The sequence below is a fragment of the Mustela nigripes genome, chromosome 17 (genome assembly GCF_022355385.1).
Source record: "Mustela nigripes isolate SB6536 chromosome 17, MUSNIG.SB6536, whole genome shotgun sequence".
NCBI lineage: Eukaryota > Metazoa > Chordata > Mammalia > Carnivora > Mustelidae > Mustela > Mustela nigripes.
Window position 1 is genome coordinate 34,300,402 of NC_081573.1, and position 10,103 is coordinate 34,310,504.

General features: G+C 43.5%; 1 protein-coding gene across 6 annotated transcripts in view; it reads right to left on the reverse strand.

The window, feature by feature from the left end:
- CNOT1 (CCR4-NOT transcription complex subunit 1) overlaps positions 1 to 9,804 on the reverse strand; it is a 113,087-nt gene extending 103,283 nt beyond the window's left edge. For all 6 annotated transcript variants that reach the window (XM_059382605.1, XM_059382601.1, XM_059382606.1 and 3 more), the window contains exon 1: positions 9,669 to 9,804. The gene's annotated coding sequence lies outside the window, so the exon portion shown is untranslated. The remainder of the gene's footprint in view (positions 1 to 9,668) is intronic.
- Positions 9,805 to 10,103: the final 299 nt, after the last annotated feature.

Sequence of the window (10,103 nt, forward strand, 5' to 3'; positions counted from 1 at the left end):
CTGGGTGGCTCAGTCATTAAGCATCTGCCTTTGGCTCCCAGGATTCTGGGGTCGAGCCCCACATCAGGTTCCCTGCTCAGCGGGAGGCCTGCTTCTCCCTCTCCCACTCCCTGCTTGTGTTCCCTCTCTTGCTCTGTCAAATAAATAAATGAAATCTTTAAAAAATATATATGAGGGGTGCCTGGGTGGCTCAGTGGGTTAAGCCTCTACCTTCGGCTCGGGTCATGATCTCGGCGTCCTAGGATTGGGCCCCACATCGGTCTCTCTGCTCAGCGGGAGGCCTGCTTTCCCCACTCTCTCTGTTTTCCTCTCTGCCTACATGTGACCTCTCTCTCCCTAATAAAAATAAATTAAAAAAAAAAATATATATATATGAGAAACATGTTAGGAGATGCTAAGTACTACAGACAAGAAAACAGCAAGGTAAAGGGAACCAAATAGGGAGACTGAAGGGCTGCAATTAGTGTGGTGGCCAGAGAGAGCCTTACTGAAAAAGAAGTCTTTTTTTGTTTGTTTTAAAGATTTTATTTATTTAGGGGCAGCTGGGTAGCTCAGTCATTCATTACACGTCTGCCTTCAGCTCAGGTCATGATCCAAGGGTACTGGGATAGAGCCACGCATCGGGATCCCCACTGTGTGGGAAGCCTGCTTCCTCCTCTGCCACTGCTTGTGTTCCCTCTCTGTCTTTCTCTGACAAATAAATAAATAAATAAGATCTTTTAAAGAAAAGAAAAGATTTTCTTTATTCATCTGACAGAGCACAAGCACAGAACACATCAGAGGGAGAGAAGCAGGCTCCCCGATGACGGGGGTGGGGGGGTGTTTAGCCATGCACACAGATCAGAGAAAAAATGTTCTAGGCAGAAGGACTGGTCAGTTGGTGCAAAGGCTTCCTAAGAGAGTGCATGGCATGTGTAAGGCAAAAAGCAAGGAGGCCAAGGGTACTTGAAGGAAACCAATAGGGGTGGGGGGACAGGAGGCAGAGAGAATGAATAAGTTGGGGAGAAGGCAGAATATGTGAGGAGGTATAGGGCAGAGTTAAATCCTGTAAGTAATGAAGGACTCTGGCTTTTACTAAAGACAAATGGAGAATCAACAGGTGGTTTTCAACAGGATAACAAGATAGGATTTTCAAAATGGAAGAATCACTTTAGATGATGAACTGAAAACAAACTATAGGGGACCAAGGGTAGAAGCAAGGTAGATAATAATAGCACATTATGAGAGAATTAGTCACTGAAACTCACACACAGAAGACCTCTACAAAGTTTTATACAAATATTCCACAACTAAGTTAGTATATTAAGGTATCGTACCAATGTTTTGTGGTTGCCATAAGGCTTAGTGACTGGGCATGACTAAATATTTTCATATAATTTCTACATTTTACATTTGGACAGATAACCTCAATGCCTACAATCTCTGGCATGTTTGCCTGTTTGAAAAGGGAAGAGGAGTATTTAAGATTTTATTTTCATTATTATTTATTTAGAGAGAGAGGCAGAGGTGTGGGGGAAGGGAGAGAGGGAATCTTAAGCAGACTCCATCAAAGCTCAGAGCCTGGATGCAGGGCTTGATCTCACAAACCTGACGTGAAATCATCAAGTCACTTAACTGACTTAACCACCCAAGCTCCCCATATTTTTTTTTTTAAAGATTTTATTTATTGGGCGCCTGGGTGGCTCAGTGGGTTACGCCGCTGCCTTCAGCTCAGGTCATGATCTCAGGGTCCTGGGATCGAGTCCCGCATCAGGCTCTCTGCTCAGCAGGGAGCCTGCTTCCTCCTCTTTCTCTCTCTGCCTGCCTCTCTGCCTATTTGTGATCTCTCTCTGTCAAATAAATAAATAAAATCTTTAAAAAAAAAAAAAAAAGATTTTATTTATTTATTCGACAGAGAGAGACTGAAAGAGGGAACACAAGCAGGGGGAATGGAAGAGGGAAAAGGAGGCCTCCCACTATGCAGGGAGCCCAACGTGGGGATTGGTCATGACCAAGACAGATGCCCAACCAACCAAGCCACTCAAGTGTCCCCCCAAGACTTTATTTTTAACCAATCTCTATACCCAACATGGGGCTCAAATCTACAACCCCAAGATCAAGATTTGCAAGGTCGGGGTGCCTGGGTGGCTCAGTCGGCTAATCATCTGCCTTATGCTTGGGTCATGGTCCCAGGATAGAGCCCTGCATCTGGCTTTGCTCTCTCCTCAGCAGGAGTCTGCTTCTCCCTCTCCTTCTAGCTCCTGCTCCATCTCTCTCAAATAAAAAAAAAAATTTTTTAAGAAAATTTGAAACCTCTACCAACTAAGCCAGCAAGGTGTCTCCCTTTTTTTTTTAAACACTATTTGTTTCCTTTTTTAATGTATGTATTTTTAAGTAATCTCTACACCCAATGTGGGGCTCAAACTCATGACCCCAAGATCAAGAACCACAGACTCTACCAACTGAACCAGCCAGTCACCCAAGGGAAGGGGAATAGTCTTGAGATATTCATGCCATGGGGTGCGTGGGTGGCTCAGTGGGTTAAAGCCTCTGCCTTCAGCTCAGGTCATGATCCCAGGGTCCTGGGATCGAGTCCCACATCAGGCTCTCTGCTCTGCAGGGAGCCTGCTTTCTGCTCTCTCTGCCTGCCTCTCTGCCTACTTGTGATCTCTGTCTGCCAAATAAATAAATAAAATCTTTTTAAAAAGAAAAATATATTCATGCCATAACTGTGGGTATACACATGGTAACTATTACCCAAACTAAAGAACACAAACAAGTGGGAATAATCCAATCATGAACATCCCAGAATTATGTATTACTGAGCTTAGAAAAGCCTAGTATAAAACATTTTTTTGGGAACCCACCTGACAAGAGTTAAGGAAATATTCAAAGGTATAATGGTCAACAAGTAGTAAACAGGTTTGAAATGAGGGAATAACAAATGGAGCAAGAGCTGAACTGCTTCCTAACCATGCTACTTTGAATAAGCAGTTTTACCAGACTCAATAGAATCTTAATAGTAACCCTTAAAGAACATTTAATAGTCTTTTATACTTTCCAGAATTTTACAAGACTTGATCCAATCCATACACCAGCACAGTATGACATAGTTAGCAAATAAATCCCTATCTTTTTCATTTGTTTTTTTAAGTAAGCTCTATAGCCAGCGTGGGGCTTGAACTCATGACCCAGAGACCTAGAGACCCATGCTCTACAGACTGAGCCTATCGAAAACACCAATAAACCCCTATTTTTTAAAAACTGAGAAAGTGAACCAAGAAGTATGTCTACTACAAAATTAGGAAACAATCAAGTTCCTGCTGTGGAATCAACTGAATATTCAGAAGCATCTGTAATTACAAAATTATAGTAATATTTTGTAATAGTAATTACAAAATTATAAAGCTACATAAGTCAATATACTTGACTACTAAAAGTACCCTTCTTTGAGCTATCTTTTTAAGATTTTATTCATTTATTTGGCAGAGATCACAAGTAGGCAGAAAGGCAGGCGGGGGGGGGGGGGGGGCAGGCTCCCTGCTGAGCAGAGAGCCCGATGCAAGGCTCCATCCCAGAACCCTGAGATCATGACCTGAGCCGAAGGCAGAGGCTCAACCCACTGAGCCACCAGGTGCCCCGACTTTGAGCTACTTTTAAAATATCACTACACCAAGGTGCCTGGGTAGCTCAGTTGGTTGGGTATCCAACTGCTTGTTTTGGCTCAGGTTGTGTTCTCATGGGTGGATTGGGCTGGAGCTAGGCTCTCTGCTCAGGAGTCCATGTGGGATTGTTTCTCTCCCTCTGTCCCCCTCCTTACACACTTACACATACTCTCACTCTCTCAAATAAATAAATCTTAAGAATATAGATAGGTTAGGGACGCCTGGGTGGCTCAGTTGGTTGAGCAGCTGCCTTCGGCTCAGGTCATGATCCTAGGGTCCTGGGATCGAGTCCCACATCGGGCTCCTTGCTCGGGCGGGGAGCCTGCTTCTCCCTCTGCCTGCCTCTCTGTCTGCCTGTGCTCACTCACTCTCTCTCCCTCTATCTCTGACAAATAAATAAATAAAATCTTTAAAAAAAAAAAGAATATAGATAGGTTAAATATATACATATTAAGTATATATATATATTATATACATATGCAACTATACCAAGAAAAAACTTATTCATTAAAACCTAAATCCCTCCCTATACTTTGGAGATCTTAAAGGAAGTGCAAGTTAATTTACACTGAGTTAAATATGACCACTCACAGTAACTGTAACAGGAAAGACCACCTTTGTGTCAGTTATGAGTTTTACATTTTCACACTGAAAAGAAGAAACATTCAAATCTTTTGTCTTGTACTACAAAAAAACTGCTGAGGAAAAAAAATATCTGTATTTGCTTTGGTCACAACTAAGAAAATCTCTTCCAAAAAAAAGAAAATCTCATCCAAATAAATATTGGCAGTATCTCACAATATATCTAGGTCAAGCTGTTACACTATGCATATGAAACTTATACAGTGCTGTGAGTCAATTATGTCAATAAAATGGGGGGAAACACAGATTAGGAGCAAAGAAAAAAAAAATCTCCCTAGGTAATTACCTAAGAAACAGTTTAATTCTGTAGAATTATTATTAATAGAGATAGTCATGATGTGCTAAAGACTCCAGAGATTTTAATTATACAATGATACTCTCAAAAAACAAATGGTTAACCACGAAGACTAAAAAAAAATAAAATAAAATTTTAAAAAAAAGCATAAAGGAGAGCTTGAATTCACAACCCTGAGATCAAGACCTGAGCTGAGGTCAAGAGTCAGCCGCCTGGAGCTCAGTTGGTTTAACATCCAACTCTTGATTTCAGCTCAGGTCATGATCTCAGGGTCATGAGATCAAGCCCCTCACTGAGCTGTGCACTTAGCAAAGTCAGCTTCCCCTTCCCTTGCTCTGACAAGTTCTCTCAAATAAATAAATCTTTTTTAAAAAAAAAAAAGAAGGGGGCACCTGGGTGGCTCAGTGGATTAAAAAAAAGAAAGAAAGAACTGGACACTTAACCGACCTTGCCACCCAGGTGACCCTATGCTCTTTTTTGATGAATTCATACATCATTCTTTCCCTTGTACTGAACTCAAGCGGAATGTGGAAAGACAGAATGAGCATTAGGGTAGAGCAGGAAAACCTGGTCTGCCTGACCTTAAACTAAGAAAGTCACCTTACCTTCCTTGGCTTCACTTTCCTAAAGGATGATACCATAATTCTATATGGCTAGCTTTTAAAGTTTAACCATCTAAAAGATATCAACAGAATTAGAAGTATACAGTCCCAAGAAAAACACTATAAATCTACCCAAGTGTAAAAATGAAGCATCACTCAATTACAATTCAGGGCAGTAACATGTTTGGGGGGGGTGGGGGGATTACCCACTATGAGGCAGAAAACTTATGAAGCAAAACAGTATATGCTATAGGTAAGTGAAACTGCCCAAGAGGTATAGGAAAATCAGGGCAGAGATGTATATAGACACATACAAGTTTGAATGACAGATGTTTTGGTAGACACAATGACATTACATATAGAAGAGGCAAAGATGTTTTAGGAACTACAAACAGTCTTGTGACTATAGCGTAAGACAGTAATATGATGGGCGCCTGGGTGGCTCAGTTGGTTGAGCAACTGCCTTCGGCTCAGGTCATGATCCTGGACTTCCAGGATCAAATCCCGCATCAGGCTCCCAGCTCCTTGGGGAGTCTGCTTCTCCCTCTGACCTTCTCCTCTCTCATGCTCTCTCTCACTCATTTTCCCTCAAATAAATAAATAAAATCTTTAAAAAAAAAAAAAGACTAAAATGATGCCACAGGTAGGGAGGGATCAACACTTACACAGCACCCAGCATGGGATGTGAAGGACTTCTGAGCAGAGGATCACTGTTTTCAAACCAGTGATTTAGGAGGCAATTCGGCAGTAAAGAGTTAACTATATTCCTGGAATTATTTACATTTGGAATGCATTTACATATTATGTATGTAATTTTAAAAACAAACAAATCATGAGGGAAAGATACTGAAGATTAGTAAGCTACTGCAAAGGGGTGCTGACTGGGTGGCTCAGTCAGTTGAGTGCCAACTCTTGATTTCAGTTCAGGACAGGTCACGACCTCTGGGTCTGGGATTAAGCCCCAAGTCTGCTTGGGATTCTCTCCCTCTCTGTGCCCCCTCCCCCTGCTCACTCATGCACTCTCTCTAAAATAAATAAGCTCTTTCAAAAGAAAAAAAGCAAGAAAAGAAATATAGCTATTGCAAAAAAAGGCAAGCTGGGGGGGTGGGCAGGTTGGCTCAGTAAATAGAGCACAGGGCTCTTGATCTTGGCATCATGAGTTCAAGCCCAAGTTGAGGATAGATAAAGGAAAGAAAGGGTCTGAAACGAAGGGTTAACTGTTCTTATGATTAGTCTAAAAATTTAAAACTAACATTGCATTTCAAAACTGAGTTATAAATCCAAGGTGACAAACTTTAAAACTATCTGAAATGGAAAATGCTGAGCTCTTGATGAGGATTAAGAACAGTAAGATGAGGTTTTCAAAATACGCCTTCACTCCCTTTTATATTTTATATAATTAGCACCACACACACACACACACACACACTTCTCCTGCAGACAGTTTAACATCTCAGTCAACATTTTACGAATTTCCTCCTAACAACTGTTAACAAAATTAACCGAAACATTTTATCCTGGAGATTTATGCTGAGCTTTCCAACATTAAACACAGAAATGCATTTCTTAAATCTACACTTCCAAAGACGCTGCATTTCCTTCAAATCTCAACACAGGGTTTCAGATTAAGTCTACACCTCTAATTACTGAGTTCTTAAAGGTGCTTCTCCCCCCCCACCCCGGATTTTATTTATTTGTCAGAGGGGGAAAGGGAGAAAAAGGGAGAGCACACAAGCAGGAAGAATGGTGGGCAGAGGGAAAAGCAGGGTCCCCACTGAGCAAGGAGCCTGATATGGGACTTGATGACCTGAATGGAAGGCAGACACTGACCCACTGAGCCACCCAGGGGTCCCTTAAACGGGCTTTTCAATAAACAATTTATTTTATTTGCTTTACTACATTCTTACAAATGTAAGAGTGAAAAGTACATTAAATTATTGCATAAAGGTTTTGAGCCCATTTTAGCTTTGAAACACGCCTCTTAAAATTGTGAGCAAACAGAAAAGAAACTGTAGGATTTTTCTATATATAAGGTCTTAAAATAAGACTCAGTGGGATGCCATTTTGAAAGGTCCCAGCAGGAAGTTCAGTTTGGTCACAGAGCCATTTAAGAAGTGCCTCAGCTAATATTTTTAAATGACTTGAAAGTTAGTTTTGTACTTTAATAAAGGATACTAAGTTCATAAAACACAGCATTTCAAAATGGCAGGCTATTATTTTCGGTCATTCCAGAAGTATAAACAACATCTTACCAAAAATTAGTATCTTAAAGAACATGTGAGCATTCAATTAGAATTACTATGGATAAATTCCCTACCATGGCACTGAATGCCAAAAAGATTTGCTACCTCGTAGAATGAAATAAAAATTCAAGTTCATCACCTTAGGCTGGTTAAAAAGAAAGCTTTTCATGACTGCTTATCAGAATCTAACCAAAAACATGCTTAGAAAAAGCAACATGCAAGAGTAATATGCGATTAGTCTTCAAGAAATGTCTTGAAGAGATAGCAAGCATTTCCTCTCCTGCCTTCACACAGTAGTTTGTTTTTAAATGACATAACCCCAAGTTAGAAGAATGTCACAGTACTTAGCCTGACAAGATTCCATGTTGAAGAGACCGGGATTTAAACAAGCCCAGCAGAAACTCAGAGACTAAAGAGAGAGAGAGATTTAAAAAAGGAAAGAAAAAGAAAAAAGAACAAAACCTAAGCCAAAAACTAATCCATCTGTGTTTAGAAACCAAGTGCATTTCAGTTCAGTTCCACCACATGCCACAAAACCCTGCCTTCTAAGGTTACATACAATCTTAGGCAAGAAAGGGAAATGTTTTCAGTTATTAATGGTCAAGTGTTTGTGCCTTGATTCTAGAGTTAATTTTCCAATGAAGGACTTGGGACCCACACTTGTTGAAAAGGGACCAACCCTCTCAACTCAACAGGTTTTATCAACATGCTACCATTTCAAAGTACAACTAGAAGCAAAAACTTTATGTATCATCAGCTCATTTTCTCCTTAGACAAGGTAACAATCTGCAGTGTCCTAAAACAAGACAATTTAAACTGTTACCATATATCTTATTAATAGCTAAAATACTATTCTGCCCAGCTTTAGAAGGGTGAGAATGTCAACCTGAGCCACAGATTACTAACATATTATACCCAAATACCTCAACATAAACCGGTTTGTTCATGTGTTTGCCCTGCTTTCTAATTTTTGACCTGTCCTCCCTTTTTTTGGGGGGGGGGGGTCCTACGTATTCCTATCAAACGGATTGTCATGAAAGCAATGGCCAGAATTCCCCCCCCCCCCCCCGGCAAAATACTCAAGTGTATTTACTCAAATTATTCGCTGTTAAAATAAATCTCCCAAGGCAATAGAATTATAAAGAAATAAGGAGAAAAATTAAGTATCATTACTCAGCTTACAGGAAGAACGCAGACTTTTTATTAGAGTCCTAAGAAATGTGGCGTTTGATTGCGTGGCTTCAGGGTAAAAGTTTACTTCTCAAAGTTTATTTTAAACACAGCATTTCCAAACTCACAGGTTATCAGGCATCTTTTTTTTTATTTTTAACTGCAAATCGTGCTCCTAACGGGGGTAGTCATCTGTGTGAGGCTAGTTGGGTGAATTCTGCAAGAGGGACTGGTATGGAATAAGAGTGTTTCGTTTGGCCTTAAGCAACCTCCCTACACGACCTGTAGGAAGGAAGGAAATCCTTCCCCAGCGTCGAGGCCTACAAACGTTCGGCTCTCTAAGGGGACACTTCCCGTGGGAGAGCAAAACCGCCACTACATCTCAGACACCGGCCCAAGTGAGTGAGGGCCGACTTCGGAGAAAAGTCTGAGCGCCCCGGCGCGCGAGTGGAACAAAACCTGTGGCAAGAAGTAATGAGGAAGTACTGGCTCCCGCCCGCCCCTCCCACCGGCGGATACTCGAAACACCGGGGGTTTGACAACGTGCTGGGGGCAGAGGGAGGGGGACTGCCAGCTCCAGGTCGACCAGAAAGAACCAGGAGCCTGCAACTACTCCAAACACGGACCCTGGCCTCTGGAACTAGGCCTCGGGGGCCGAAGCCAACTGCACCCATCCGGAAGCCCAGAGAGAAAGGGGCAGTTGAAGAGCTCGTGGGCTCTGAGGAGGGTGCAGCCCGCGCGAAGCGAGGCCCAGCCGCCCGAACTGCCGCCACCGCCGCCCTCAGAGCCTCCAGGCCCGGGCCGGGGGGACCACCCCGCGCTCTGCCCTCAGCTCCGTGAAGCCTTCGTCCCGGCCTCTGCTCTTCAGAGCCCAAAGACTCCGCGAGCCGTGGGAAGAGTCCGCCCTCTCCCGCCTCGCCACTTCCCCGTCCCGACTGCCCCTCACTCCCCGGAGCTCCGGGGAACGCTCCCAATGGCCCCTGGACCACCCCCGTTCCTTCGTCCACCGGCGCTCGCGTTCCGCAGCTGACACCACCAGCCGGCCCCAGCCACCGACCCTGGCCCACCTCACCTCAGGCGGTTCCGGCAGCGCTGGACACAGGAAACTCCTGAGTCCCCGACTCCGGCTCTCCTCGACCCCCTCTTCGGTTAACTCCGCTTGTTTCTCTACAAAATGGCGCCGGAGGTCGCGCGCTCACGTCGCGGCCTTTCCCCTCCCCGTTCCCATTTCATCATTCGCTGCCCGCCCGAGGAGGGATGGCCCGAGCATCAGCCAATGATCGTACCCAGCCCGTGACTCCCGCCCAATCACCGCCAGGTGCCCGCGGATTTAAACCAATCACACACTTTCACTCGCAGAAGTCAAGGAAGAAACCAGGCTCCTGCTAGCAACTACCAATCCGGACTCCTACTTCGCGGGCTTTGGCCAATTGCCGCTCACCCGTCCCTGGGGATTGAAGACGGAGCCCTCGCGCCTGCGCTCGACAGGAAGACCAATGGGGAGACG